Source organism: Cibotium barometz, chromosome 17, assembly GCF_041138505.1.
Source record: "Cibotium barometz isolate CiBa-2024 chromosome 17, ASM4113850v1, whole genome shotgun sequence".
NCBI classification, from domain to species: Eukaryota; Viridiplantae; Streptophyta; class Polypodiopsida; order Cyatheales; family Cibotiaceae; genus Cibotium; species Cibotium barometz.
The window spans coordinates 12,157,220-12,174,017 of record NC_141062.1 but is presented as its reverse complement, the minus strand read 5'-3'; positions in this window follow the sequence as shown (position 1 = coordinate 12,174,017).

Here is a 16,798-nt window from a genome sequence, read left to right as displayed (position 1 = left end):
CTGTCTTAGCTTGGGTATGTGTTAAAAGAGGACCTAATTCACCCTTTGTTTAACACTTATAACAAATTCTAGAAAGTGAATATCTTTTGGCATTTCGTGAGTCTTTTTGAGAACTCAAGGCATGAAATGTAGTCTCAAGAGTGCATGAACACGATCACTTCCCTCTTCATCAAAATCGAAAAAATCACATTTGTACTTAGAATATTCGATATGATATTCCAGGTTGTGCCTATGATCACCCTAAGTTGCTATTTGTCTTTGAAGTGCAACAATTTGCTCTTACATTGTGGGTATTACAGGTAAACCAAGCATTTTGTATGAGGCGAATAAATAAATAGAGAAAGTGTACTAAATAATTTATAAATAAATAAATAAATAACACAAATTTAACTTAGCTTAATACTCTTGGAATGGCTTGAACATGTGTTGAAACTAAGCAAACACTTTGTATGAAGGTCAAACTCGAGCCTTGCTTCACACAGATTTTTTATTTGAAGAGATCTTGCAAGGTCGAAATATGGTTGAAATTTATTTCTTCACTTCGCCCATTGCTTAACAATTGAAATTTTTCTCCTAAAATCTGAAGAAAAATTTTTAATTGGGATTTTATTTTTATTTTACTCCATTTTTGAGGTAATTTTAGGCCTTTTGGGCTTTAAAAATAGGCCAAAATGGTTTTTTCAAACTCAAAAAATATTTGAAATTTATGAAAAAGCTTTCTGAACTGCTCCATGTCTCCCTAAAATTTCCAACATGTAATTTGACAAGCAAAAAGCCTTGAAATAGGGGCTTTTGGAGCTTTTCTAAGTTTTTAAGCTTAGTGGCTTAATCTTCTTAAGCCTCAAAACCATGGTTTTTCAAAAGGCAAATAAACATGAAAAAGGGAGGGATATTTTTGAGCTACTTAGAGCTCTTTGTTGAGGGTTAATGATGAAATTTATCAATGCATCCACCATGAAGCCTGATTTGAAAGAGGGTAAGAGGAGAGAAAAGTGGTTTTAGTGAAGAAAGTGGTTTTGGTAAAGGGAGTGGTTTTGAGCTCTCAAAGGTGGTTTTCCACCCTTCTTTGTCTTTTGGTCAATACCTAAGGGTTACAGACACCCTTACTCTTCAAGCCTTTCAAAATAAATCTTCAGTTTGCCCTTCCTTCTTTCAATTTCTTTCACAAATTGACCCTACTGACATAAGAATCTCCATCTAGGTAATCGTGGAATCAATTGCAACAAATTTAACTTAAACCAAGATTCAAAATAGCATATAAAATAACCCTTATCTCTGCACGATACTATCAAAGGTGCAATCTCCCTCCCCCCCATGTGTGGCATGTCCCCACACATTAGAATTATTGTACTTTTCATTTTAATAATAGGCCATAACCTCCAAAAATACAAAAAGTGTGCTTTTCTTACATGCTCTTTTTCCCAAAATAGAGAGTTCTACACTAACTTGAGGGTAGAGTAAAAGGTTTTCATGCTTCACAAAATATCAAAGTTTAAATATTTCCTAAGGTTTATGCTTTCAAGGCTAAGCTTGTAAAAATAAATAAAGAGGTGTCAAGCTTACACATATGTACAAAGCTTGTTCAAAGTTGTGGAATGCAATCTATGTGCATCTGCCTCAATCTCCTCACCCATAAAATATTTTTGGTAAATCCAGCACATATTCCATAGGCAAACAAACCACCACCACACACATGTTTATCAAGCATAAGTACTCTAGGAATTACCCTGCTATACAAATCAACTACTGTAGTGAATATTTGAGGCCCCAAGCATACATCAATGTGCACCAAATTTAGTCATAATTAAATGGTATCACCCATGATATTAACATAATTTGGCATGACAGGCAATCCAAGTGTCCCCAAATTCTCTAAGAGGGTAGAATAATATTTTAAAGATGACTTAAAAATACATTCTCATAACATTAAAAATCCTCCTAGATCCATCCATTGACCTACACAAAACTAGCCACATTAGTCTTGATTTGAAAGATGAGGGGACATACATCCACACTTTCTATAGTCGATCTTTGTGGAGACTAAAGCATCCTTAAAGAGCTATATTAACCTAGATGTGCACATACTACATGAAGGGAAGAGAAGGCTACTCTCCTTTCTTGCAGAAGGGAAACCCAAACTTGTTTATTATAGGTAACTACACTTAGAAGCCCATCTTAGTGACATCATCAAAAAAGGATACTCTATATCCTAGCTTTACATGAAGCTTCGCAATGTGTTGTAGGAGGTCCCTACATGACCCCCCATTGGACATTAGCTTTACATGAAGACCCACAATGTGCTGGAGGTCCCCTACCCCCCATTGGACAATGAATCCTTCTATAGACCATACTCTTGGTCACTATCTTGACCCCCATTAGACAATGAATCCTTTTGCAAACCATACTCCTAGTCACTATCTTGATGACGCCGACGCTCTGTGTCTCATGTACCCCAAAGCTCCTAACAACCATCATGCTCTTGTTGTTTCACATGTAAGCCTAAGATATGACGTAACAAACATAACAAGTTCAATCATTTCTCTCAATTTTTTTACTTCATCAATGTAAATTATCAAAATTTTATTTATAACACATAATTATATGTATTGTAAACACGTATTTGTAAACACATGATTATATGCACATTATATTTGTAACACATGATTATATGTATTGTAAACACATTGTAGTAAATATTAGTATAGAGTTAATAGTATAGTTAATCTATTAGTATATGTACAAACACATTATAGTAAATATTAGTATAATTAATCCATTATCACATTATATGTATTTTAAACACATTGTAGTAAATATTAGTATAGATTAAAACTGCCACCAATTGCACGGTAAATTTGTGTAGATAATTACATGTGTGTGTGTGATACACTTGTGTGCAATATCACTATAGCATGTGATGATGATAGCGCTATAGAAAAGTTCCATGATGATGTGTTCATTATAGGCACGACTATGAAGATTTTTGGATTCTTGAATTTTGGCTTCTCAAGAGGTCTGCATAACCCCCAATTTTCTAGTTTTTACTATAGTTTACTCTTCTTCTCCTCCAGTTTCACAACAATTAATCCAACGTTCATGTTGAGATCTACAATGAGTTTCTTTGGCTTTGGAGGACCCCTTACTATTGTCTCTCATCTTCCTATTATTGCTATTTTGTGAGCACTTTTCCCCTTTGCTTGACTTTCTCTCTTGCCTTACCCACCCTTCCTCTCATCCCCCGATCAAATACCATGCTTTTTCCTTTGCTCCCCCACCATCCCCTCCACCTCTTTCTATCCCTCCCCCCCCCACCCACTCTCAATGTCCTATTAATTTCCAACACTCTCTCCTTTAATCATCAACTCAAAATTAGGGTCTCTCAAGTCTCAAGCATCCCATCTATTAGGTTGGATTCATTAGGCATCCTCTAGGCCTATTCAAAATTGCTTGGAAAGTTTCCTCTTATATGCCCAGGCATCATTTATTAAGTTTTTTTGTAGTTTATATCAATAAGTGTATAAATCTATATTAATAAGTAAATGAATAGACAAGGATTTCGGTGTCACACAATGTAAACAATTACCAAGTTTACATTTCACGTTAGAAAAAGAAAGAAAAGAGCAGTCATCACCGACTCACTAGTTAAATAACCCATAAACCCATTCAGAGGGACATGAACCAAAATGGCTTACTGAGTATGTTGATATATTTTTAGATGAGCTCACCCAAATGCCACCTCTTTGAGAAGTAGATCATGAAATTAAATTGAAACCTGTTGCTAGTCTTGTACCCAAAAAAGCTTATAAAATGTCAATGCTTGAAGCAATAGAATTGAAGAACCAACTAAAACATTGTTGGATCAAGGCTTTTCTGCATCGTAGTGTATCACTGGTTGGGGGAGCACCTATCTTATTCCATAAAAATAAGGATGGATCTCTTCAACTATGTGTGGATTACAAAGGTCTTAATCAATGCACTATTAAGAATAAATACCTCATACCCTACACTACTGAGCTTCTTGAAAGACTTTGTGGTGCTACTTGATACTTTACAAAGATAGATTTAAAGTCAAGATATTATCAAATCATGATTAAAGAGGAGGATATATCCAAAATTGCTTTTAACTCTGGATATAGGCATTTCGAATTTCTTCTCATGTTGTTTAGATTATCGAGAGCAATTGGATGAATTCATTCTTGTATTTTTTTATGACATCTTAGTTTACTCAAGGACAAAATTTGAGCATGAGATGCATGTCAAAAACTTGTTAGAAATTGTGAGAGAGAATCAGCTTTATGCCAAGAAGAGCAAATGTGTATTTTTTGTAAAATAATCTTACTTACTTGGGTTTTGTGGTCACTAAGGATGAGATTACTCCTAGCCTAGAGAAGGTTGAGGCTATCATTCAGCACTGGCCAATTCCAAAGATAATAAAATAGTTCAAGGATTCTTAGTATTAACTAGGTAGTGTATGATATTTTGTTAAAGATTATGCTAGGGTTGATGCCCCCCACTACTCCAGGATCTACCTTTTAAATGAACACCAGAATTGCAAAGTAGCTTTGACAAGCTAAAGGTTATCTTGGAAACCTTTCTTGTTTTAAGGCTTCTCGAGTTCTCCAAAACTTTTTAGGTAGTGGTTAACACCAATGGTCAAGCTATTGGTGGAGTTTACCTCAGACCACATGAATTAAATTATCCTAATTGCTATAATTCATGCTCTCAAGTTTTGGAGACATTATCTTTTGGGGAGCAAATTTCAATTAGTTCAGTGAGACTAACCACAAAAGTTTGAAATGGATCTTTACTCAACCATAATTAAATATGAGGCAAATAAGATAGATCCGGATTTTGTATAAGTATGCTTTTGAGATTAAATTTAGACGAGGAAAAGAAAATGTAGCTCTTGATGCTCTTGGGAGAAAATCATTTGTTGCTACTATTTCTATGCCCTTAAATTCCATTCCAAACCAAGCCAAGGAAGGACTGATGAAGGGCAAGTATTTTGTTCCTATTCTTGACAAAGGGCTGCAACAATCAAAGACAAAGAAATATACTTCAGAAGTAGGAAATCTCTATTTTAACAAAATGCTATTTATACCAGATGATGGAGAGCTTAGAAAGTAAATCTTGGTAGGAGCTTCTACTGATGGACTGATGGGGATGCTCACCCTAGTTACCATAAGACTTATGCTTCTATTAAGAAGAGAATTCTTTTGACCACGTATGAAAAAGGATGTTTTAAATTGTTTTAAGAAATTTTTGGTTCACTAGAGAATTAAAGAAGAAATAATCAAACTACTAGGAGCTCTATAACCTTTAGATCTACTGTATTACTGTGCATTTTTCATAGGAATCCCTTAAAAAAAGTTCAAGGTGGTTATGATGCCATGATGGTAGTAGTTGATCGATTAACCAAAGTAGCACATTTAATTCCAATCAACAATATGTTTATATCTATTGATATAGCAAGAATTTTTCTTAAAGAGATAGTCAAATTGCATGGACTTTCTCACTCTAGATTCTGGACTACTTTATTTGAGTCCATGGGAGCTCACTTAGATATGAGTACAACTTACCATCTTAATATTAATGGACAAACTATGAGAGAGTAAATCAAGTGATTGAAGACATTTTGGTGATATGGGTGAGCTCATAAAATAACAACATGAGTAGCATATGGCTGGTAACCCAATCTATCATGCTAGAACAAAGCACATTGAGGTGCATTATCACTTTATGAGGGACAAGGTTCTAGCAAGTGATGTGGATTTGTATATGTCAGCATAGAGAATCAAGTGGCTGTGATATCTTCACAAAGGTATTTGGTATAGAGAAGCTCCACAGGTTTAGGAGCTTACCTGGCATATAGTGTGTGGAGTTGAGCTCAAGGGAGAGTGTTGAGATATCGAGCTCAACTACTATCGCACGGACATTGATGACCCACCTAGGTGATAGTTTTCCACACTTATGCCACCTAGGTGATAGTTTTCCACACTTATGCCACTAGTATGGTTGGTGAGATTATGGGAGATGTGCTACCTAGTGGTTTACACGCTATGTAACAGCCACTTTGGTATACTAGAGTCATGGCATAGCTATAGTGTCAGCTCATGTAGTGGGGTTCAGACTATGGATTGACCATTGTATGTTTTAGTAGGAAAGTACTTTCCCTTATAGTATGTACTCTTATCCTCATGGTATACTAGATTGAGAAGAAGAAGTTGGAAGAAAATTTAACCATCCATGTCTCTCTTCTTTCTTACTCTCTCTTATGTGTGTGGTTGCTTACAAGTGACTCAAGCTCTCTCTCTCCTCTATATTCTCTTTACATACTACCACCCTTCAAGTATAGTCTAAATGCACCCTCCCTCCACATCACTCATCAAATATTGACAGGGTTATCTGCTCTATTCACACTACATGATTAGAAATGCTAGACCTACACCTAAAGATGTCACCTAAAGCTATAGTTCTATTGAGGTCACTTCCTGTGGACCACGTCACATGGATTCATCCAAAGTTTGGAGTACCTCCACAAGCACATGTCACTTTCCATTCCAATTGTGATGGGGTAGATTTGAGTCTCATCTCATTGCCTTGAGAGAGAGTAAAGTTATTGATAAGGAGGACATGATCCATAGACTTTTCTCTACATAGATCAAGATGCACGAGCTCTACTTTGTGTTGTACTCTCACATGTATCCACATGATCACTATGATGCTAAGATATACATATAGCAAGTCTTTTTTTTAAGTTTGTGTATTCTCTTCCATGGCTCATAATTCCATGAACTTGTATTACTTTTGATCTCATAGACATATAGCTAGTCGTTTTTTTAAGTTTGTTTAGTCTCTTCCATGGCTCATATTTCCATACTAAGATAGACATATAGCTAGTCTTTTTTTTTAAAGTTTGTTTAGTCTCTTCCATGGCTCATATTTCCATGAGCTTATATTACTTTTGATCTCATAGACACATTGGATCTTTTAAGACACATCTCTCTCTCTCTCTCTCTCTCTCTCTCTCTCTCTCTCTCTCTCTCTCTCTCTCTCTCTCTCTCTCTCAAATTATTATGAAAGAATGAAAACACAATCATGCCAATTTATCATGCAAGAATGAAAACACTATCATACCAAATACTATATCAACTCAGCTTGAAATGAAAAAATTAAGCTATCACTTATTCTAGAACAAGTCTTCATCCACCCATACATGATTGACTTGACTTGTTGTGAGAGGGGAGGAGGGAGGACCATACAAATAAAAACGAGAGAATAATAAAAAAGAAAAAACACTTCAAAGAAAGCCTTACTTTCATTGGCTAGGAGAGAGAGAGAGAGAGAGATGTTATTAACATCTACGAAAGACCCTAATGTTCTATGAGAAAAAAAAAGATGCTACACACGATCCATGAGTAAACGAGATGTCAAGACAACATGGCAAAATAAAAACTAGCTAGTGAAAGAAAATATAGGCCCTTAAGTACAATATAGTGGGCAAAAAGAGAGTCTCATGTTTCTGCAAAAGAGAGTCTCATGTTTCTGTAAAAGAGTGTTCTATTAACATCTACTACCAAATGCCAAAAGGACATATGAGACTTTGTACATAAATCATGACCATACAGGTCTTATGCCAAATCGTGAAGATCTTATGACAAATTAGTAGTCCAAAAGTCATAACATAAAAACAAAAGTTATAATGTTCATCCACTAGAGATGCAACATAATAGCACAAGATTGGGGGGCATCCAATATTTTTGAGGCTAATAGGTGCCACTTGAGAAGTGACTAGCTACAATTTAGAAAAGCCCTTTTCCATTACCATATAAAGATCAACCCATTTTTCTTGTTTATGTGTTGTGTGAACTTTAGCAAGTTTGTTTTGCTTAAGAGAGAGAGAGAGAGCGCGATACATACATACATACATACATACATATATACATACATGTATATATATGTATGTATGTATGTATGATATGTGTGTGTGTGTGTACATAAGTGTAGGAAGATCACATAGATTATCCCTAAATTTGTTTCTTCTTTCCCACATAATAAATGCAAATTATCCCCTTAAAAAGTCAATTAAGCATCACACTTTCACCTCTTTATGAGAATATGAAACTAACATATAAACATAAGTATTGAGACAAAAACCAAAAATCTATTTCCTAGCATTAATCAATTCAACCTAGTCATAAGCAAGCTTAATGCAACTTGTCCTGTCCATGCATGAACATTTATTAGAAGTATTATAAATTTGTTTTACTTTTAGCTTTGTTATCATCGTTCTTTTACTCATATAGATAATATAGAAGGGAACAAAATTATAAAATTTATGCACATAAGATTGCCACTCCCATAAAACTAGAAATTGTATGCAAAACCCATTTCTAGTCAAGGCTATGCTTTGATTCATACTTAGTTTCTTAATCCATTACTAAACTAGATATAATCAACCTAATTATGAGTGGGTATGCCTAATTCAAGATCAATTAAAAATCCTATTCTAATTGCATTCCTCACTTCTAAATTTTTAACCAGTCATGCAATTAAATTTATTCACACCTATGTAAGTAATTAAACAAAACTTAATTCGTAATCGACATAAAATTAATCATAATAAACAAAACTTAATTCGTAATCGACATAAAATTAATCATAATTAATCCACAAATTAAAAGCATTAGAATAAAAGGAGTAGAAGGATACCTAAGTAGTTATAATTAGCACTTGAATTTTTAGCCAAAGGAGAGAAGAAGAAAGCTCCAAGAATTACCAATTGTTAGTCTGTCCCATAGAGATACTAGATTGCTTATCGGCGGTTAAAACTATTGAAGAGGATAACTGAGCTCAATTTCCAGCCCTATAAAGGTTGAAAATGTTTACAAATTTCTAACCAAATAACCTCCCTCAATCATTAGCCCCAATTGCTAGCTATGGGATGGAAGCGAGAACTAGGGCACAAGGGGGGGATCAAATGTTGATAGATTTCAGCCCATATGCACTCAAGAGATGTAACAAAATCAATAGGCCACAAAAATTAGGGAAGAGAGTAATAATCACCAGTGGATCCCAATTAGCAAGTAGATGGAGGTTTTTGTTACAGGATCATGGTACATGGAGATTAGAATATTCCACAAATTCAATAATAAAAGAAATAAACCATATACACCATAGCATAATTCAAGAGCATAATAATTAAAGAACATAACATTGGGTACAATCTTCCTCTTGACGTGTGTGGCTCCACTCCCACATGCGGTATTTAAATCATATTATCATAAATTTACCCCTTGGAGCCATAAATAGTATAGCTTTTCCAAAATTGAACCATAGTCCAATGCTTTTAAGGTATCTCATCAAAAATAAACCTTGCCCAACATATGTACAATGGGCCAAACCATACAAAATAAAATATTTAGCACACGTGCTCAGCTAGATAATCTCGTGCAATGTCCACCTCGGTTGTTCCGAACTCATGATCTATACTCATCATAGTCTATAATATTAAATCACCATTACTTTGAAATCACTCTCAAAAATAATTTTGACAAATGGAAATCATTCACTACTATGCTTCACACATAATTAATTGGATTCACTCCCACGATAAAATATTTTAAAAAATCTCACTCCCATGATAGTCCTCCCGTTTGAGAAGACAACCGTTCGTCAGTTGTAACTATCAACACACGCAAGAGGTTAAACACATTAATCGTTCCCACATTGGATTCACACACAATGTCTTTTACACGTGTCATACATGTCTTAGAGTTTATCAGATTCACTTGCAATTAAACTCACACAACCTTTACAAGCGTCACACATGTCTTAGAGTTGATCGGATTCACTCACAATCAAACTCACATAACCTTTATACATGTTACACGTGTCTTAAAGTTGATCGGATTCACTCACAATCAAACTCCTACATTGGGATTCACTCACAATGTCTTCATACGCGTCGCACATATTCACAGAGTACACCACACGTTTCACACGTGTCACAACTGGTTGGATTCACTCACAACCACCTAGGGTCACCCTCTGAAGAATTAGATTCTCTCTTAATTCTTATACCATATTGGGTCACCCTCATCAAGAATTTATTTCAGAAGTCTTCATCAGATTCACTCACAATCAAACTCACACATTCCTTATATGCGTCACGCATGTCACAGTTGGTCGGATTCACTCTTAACCAATTTATTCTTTAATCACACTTGGGTCACCCAAGATAAATAGTCAATATTATTATTCGTAAACATTCCCTCTTGGTTGAGTTGCAAACTGACCTCAGTTGCATATTTAATTAGCAAGTGAAGAGTTAAGATAGAATATCCATCCACAGATATAATCCCTCTCAACCCTCAATCGTGAAGTTATCCATCACATATAAATATGTATTTGTCATAGACATGAAAAAGAGACATTATATCAAGGACTTCTGTGCGCAATAAATTCTAGTGTCCCATACCACCAGAAATTATCCCACACAAATCTAGATCTATAAATATGGATCGGAATACTTCACACTGGATTAATCTCGTGTCGTCCCATACCACAAGACTAATACAAAGTGAAAAATTCATAAAGTATAGTTCAAGATGGAAGGACCGGTTCCTCCAAGAAGTTATAATTTTGATGCATAAAACTCTCCTTGAAGTTTATAAAAAGTCTTAAGTAAAATTTATTATAAAGATAATGAAATGAAATGAATATGTCACCTCAAGAGTTGATAGAAAATCCTTTGATTATCCAATACCAATTTGAAGATGAATGATGCCGAAATGGACCAATGATCCCTAAGAGATTAACCATCTTTTTGTTCACATAAGTTGACGAATAATCTATATGTTTAGAATCTACATTCACTAATAAACCTTGTTAGGTTAGCATTAGTAAAAAGGAAAGAAAGTGAATAAACGTATACCGAAAACGAGATACATGAATTTATATTCTTAATCAATATGAATAATTAGACAATTAAATAAGAGAAGAACTAGGAAAAAATCTATTGGTCGAATAATGTTTTAATGACACTAAATTTTGAAGTAACAAATAATTGAAAATAAGAAAAATTATAATGATTTTTCTTATCTTTATTGGTGTGTCGGAGAAGTCAATAAACGTCATATTCAGAGAAAATATTGTTGTCAAAAATATCATCCTACTTTCTGTTCAAAAATAAGTTAGTAAATTCTAAAAACGAATAATTGGATGTAGAAATACTCATAATGATGCCCACTTGTAATCCCTCTTTGAAGATAAATAAAAGCTTTATTTTAAGCTTTTGTGTTAGGCTTTTTTTAAATAAAAAGAAGACAAAAGCTTTTAAGTTTTAAAGCTTTAAAACTAAGTATTAATCAAAGCTTAGTAAATCTCCAAAGCTTATCAAAGCTTTGTAAACACTTCAGCGCCCTCGACGTATGTTCAGCCCGCCAGTATCCAGGTTTTTTTTAACAAAATAACAAAAAGCTTGTAATATAATAAGCTTCAGTAACATGCTTGAAACAGCCCGACAATCCGCCCATCATAAAATCCAACGATCTACGCGCAGCACGAAGGAAGAAGGAGAGAAGGAGTCAAGCATCGCCAAATTGGAGGGAGAGGAGATAAGGAATATATATATATATATATATATATATATATATATATATATATATAATTTGGGCTTTAATTCCCCTAGGCTGTGCATATATATATATATATATATATATATATATATATATATATAATCTGGGCTTTAATTCCCCTAGGCTGTGCTTCAGCAATTTGTAATTGAGGAAGAGAAAATTGAAAAGTAGAAGCCCTCCACACCATCCATTATATATCTTTGACATGTTCATTGGTTTAGCAAACCTGCTATTATGGAGCTCAATCACCCTTCCCTTGCTGACTCTATCCAGATTCACAAGAGGCCAAAGAAATCAGAAAATTGCTTTTTAATGAAGAGGTGGATTTGCAGAGTGGTTTTCTACCCTTCTTTGCCCTTTGGTCAATAACCACTTGTAATTTTCTTGTCCTTTAGATAAAAGAAATGCAACTTTTCATACCTTAGTGCCTCTTCTTCAATTTTTGAGCTTGACCTTCACTTCCCGTGTAAGTATTTTTGAATTTGTTGAGAAGCCTTCAAATTTGCTCCAAGCCAATAACCCTTGAGGAAAAATCAATTTTGTGATTTTTCTTCAAGTCTCCATGACCCAAATTCAATACTTGAATTTGCCGTGCTTTGATACCACTGTTATACAGGACCATGGTAGATGGAGATTATAATATTCCACAAACTGAATAATAGAAGAAATAAACCATATACACCATAGCATAATTCAAGAGCATAAAAATCAAAGAACACAAGATTGGGTGCAATCTCCCCCCTAACGTGTGTGGCTTCACTCCCACACGCGATATTTAAATCATATTATCATAAATTTAGCCCTAGGAGCCATAAATAGCATAGCTTTTCCTTATCAACGCTTCACTCCCACACGCGTTGATCGGATTCACTCACAATCAAACTCACACATTCCTTACATGCGTCACACATGTCACAGTTGGTCGGATTCACTCTCAACCAATTTATTCTTTAATCACACTTGGGTCACCAAAGATAAATAGTCAATATTATTATTCGTAATAGTTTTGGGTAAGTTTAGTCATGGGAAAAAGTGGACACTTGTCAACATCCTACCACACTTGTATTTTCCCTAATTTTTTAAAACCTTAGCCTTGAATAATTATTTTCCACAAGCCTAATTTATTTGAATCTTCTTCATGAGTATTAGTAGGTGCACTATCTCAACTTATGAATGAAAACCATGATTAGATCAAATCCTCCTTGAACTTTGGGAAGTCTTGTAATAAAATCCATAGTGATGCATTCAGGTATGTCTAATGGTTGAAGAGCTCTTGGTAACTTAACTATATCTACCTTAGTTCTCTGACAATGTAAACATAATTCAGGATGTCCTTCTTCATATCTAGCCAAAAGAAACTCCTCCTTGAAAAGGCATGAGTCTTGTGGTAACTTGGGTGAGCTGATAAAGATCCATCATGAGCCTCTACAAGAATTTGTTCTTTAAGTTCAACATCATCTAGGATACATAACCTCTTATTGAAATAGAGGTATCCCTCTTCTAGAAGATATGCTTCAAGATGAGATTGGTTTTCTCCTTGTTGAAGCTTCCTGAGGATGGATCCAAAATAAGAATCTTGAGGTAGGTTTACTCTGGTCCGATTGGGGATGGGGTTAATATCACAACGAAACTCTTCCTATTAAGAGCATCAATATTAGCTACATTTTCCTTTCCTAGTTTAAATTTGATCTCAAAATCATATTCATGTAATAACTCCACCCATCTCCTTTATCACATACAGTTGAGTAAAGATCCATTTCAAACTCTTATGATCACATTTTCCTTTCCTAGTTTAAATTTGATCTCAAAATCATATTCATGTAATAACTCCACCCATCTCCTTTATCACATACGGTTGAGTAAAGATCCATTTCAAACTCTTATGATCACTAACCAATTGAAAGTAGTTCCCTAGGAGATAGTTCCTCCCACAATTGTGAAGCATGAATATGACTAACAATTCTAAGTCATGGGTAGGGTAGTTCATCTCATGAGGTTGAAGTTTCCTTGACTCATAGGCCACTGGATGCTCTTGAAGGACTAAGATTCCTCCTATAGCTTGTCGACTAGCATCCACAAGCAATAACCATAAAGAGTTATGAGGACTTTAATACTAGATAACATGAAAGGATAACCTTCAACCCATCAAAGCTACTATAACAGTTTAGGGTCCATTTAAAGGCTAAATCCTCCTTAAGTATTTTAGTAAGCAGAGTTGCTACCCTGGCATAATCCTTCATAAAGATTCAGCACCCTCCTGTTAACCCCATAATTGATCATACTTCCTTAACTAACTTAGGAGTTGGTCAATGAATGACAACCTCTACTATCTCTAGGTTAGGAGTAATTTCCATCTTGGGTGGCCAACACAAACCCCAAATAAGTAAGATTGTTGGCAAAGAATACTTACTTAGTCTTTCGAGCATAAAGTTGATTCTGCCTTAAAATTTCAAGGACCTTCCAAATATGCTGGACATGCTCTTCTTCATTCTTGGAGTAAACCAAAATATTGTTAAAGAATACAAGTACAAAGTCATCGAGGTGATCCTAAAATATGCCTACCATCAACCAGTTGATGGTAGGCAAGTAAACCAAAATATTGTTAAAGAATACAAGTACAAAGTCATCGAGGTGATCCTAAAATATGCCTACCATCAACCAGTTGAATGTGGCTGAAGCATTGATTAAGCCAAATGGCATGACACAAAACTCATAGTGTTCGTATAAAAATTTGAAAGTAATTTTAGGTATATCTTCTTCCTTAATTCCAATCTAATGATATCTTGATTTTAAATCTATTTTGATGAAATATCGAGCGCACTGTGGAGCCTATCTAGAAGCTCTTCAATGCGGGTTATAGGGTACATATTTTTTATAGTACATGGATTAAGGCCTCTATAATCCACACACAACAACCTAAGAGTATTATCCTTCTTTTTTTTGAAAAGTATTGGGACTCCCCACATTGACACACTAAGTCAATGAATCCATGTTCTAATAATTGATCCAATTGCTTGTTTACTTAAATATCTTTAGGAACATACATCTTATAAGCTCTTTTTTTCACCAGGTAAGATCTCGTTTATTCTAGATTTATCTCATGATCCACATATTAAGTAGGTGGTAAGATCTCGTTTATTCTAGATTTATCTCATGATCCACATATTAGGTAGGTGGTAAATGAGTGTGTTCCTCTAGAAAGATGTTAGAATACTCACTTAACCACTCGAGCTCATATCCAACTTTCTAGTCTTCTTCTACATTCGAGTGTCTTCCACCTTATTGAGCTTGATTGTGAATATACGTAGTCCCTTCCTAAGTCCCTTGATCAACTTAGAAATCTTAACTACTTGGAGAAGAGAATGTCCTAGTTCTTCTTGAAACAACTAGACTTATAGGGAAGAGTCATCTTGATTTATTCATAAGTCAAAAGCTATATAGGTTGCTACACATTCAATCTTCCTCTCTAGGAGGTCTATCTCTCTCTCTCTCCAGTTTGAAGTGGTCTCTTGTTCCCTGGGGTATGGCTATCTTGCACCACAAGGTAAAAGTTGTAACATTATCCCCACTTTGTCCTTAAATTATTCAAGGTTTAACTATGGGGTTCCATTAAGGACATAGGATGCTACTAGTCCTTCCCATTCCAACTTTTTACAAAGCAATATGTTTTTTAACAAACATCCATGATTCCATTAGGTAATAAAGTCTACACATCCATAGTAGAATTCCATACTTTATCCCATACATCTTGGATTTCCATATTTCCAATACTATTTCCACAAAATAGGCCAAGATTAAGGGCCCATTCTTTGGTTCTTTTTCTACCACTCAGGCGGCATAACCTCTCAAAAACTTGACAAGTTGTCTCATTCATCTAGTCGTCATCATCATTGGCATCCAAGAGGAACGGCCTCTTCCATGGCTTGTGCACACGACAAGCCATAGTCATCATTTGTTCCTCTTTGCCATGTGACTTGACAACCTCTGATACCACTTGTGAGGCCCAACTTAGACACTCCATGGACCACATACTCATAAGTTCTTGGGTGCCTCTCTCTTGGGATCCAGACGAACACATCTTTGAACCCAAGGAGGTCTTGAAAACAATTCCTTTTTTTTTTGTAGAGTGAAGCATTTGCACAACATTTTAGTTTTATTTTCTATAAGTTAAAATGCTTCCATTGGGGAAATGTAGGACGAAGCTTGAGCCTAGATCCTCCCTTGGTTAACATCCTAATGATCCAACCACCACCCTACCACTTAGTCCTAGGGGATGGATTTAATTCGTTGGCGTAATTTCAATTCTAGTCCATTCAAGAGCATTATCCAAATATTTCATCATATTTCAATCCCTCTTATGGAGATTCCCTATCATGTACAACACATAATTCTCAAACAAGAGAAAGAAAGAGTTAAACATCACTCTCAAAAGATCACCAATTCATCTCGGTAGATCTTATTGAATCCTTCATTAGCCCTCTAGATAAATTAGGGACCAATACCTCAGGATCTTACCACTTATTACGGACTTTTCTAGGAGTCTCAAGTCACGGATATATTGCGGTTCACATATTATGAGACCCCGTCCTAGTCACCTAGTGGGACCCCTCCTCAAGGGGTTGGGTCAATGTTTCCTCAACTCCTCTTCTTCCCCTCACTAAACCATTTCCCCACCTAAGTGAGAGGCCATTGATATATATAAGATCACTTTTTCCCAGACACAGACAAGTATCTATCCTTTGAATGAGAGGCCATCGCCACCCTGCATAGCATCATTAATACGCATTGATCAAATAATCAATAAAATTCCAATCAATCCTTTCATCTCTTTATATTAGATTCTTGTCTTTAGATTTATTATTGTGGCTCCATGGCATAAGACTAAGTCTCCAAGTATTCCTTGAGCTTCCTTAATTCCTTTTATGTATTCTTTTCATACAAAATCTCTTTTCTCCCAAGGACCCCAACTTGTGAAAGATCTAGAATCATTTTAGTTCTTCATGGAGATAACTCATTTTATCTTTTTCCAACTCTAGTCTATGTATCCGTCGGTAGTTCCCTCACAAGGAACTTATTAGTGTATATCTATTAACACACACTCCCTTGTTCAATTCCTTTATTCGCCACTCCATGAACCACATCATGCACTACAAAGAGAT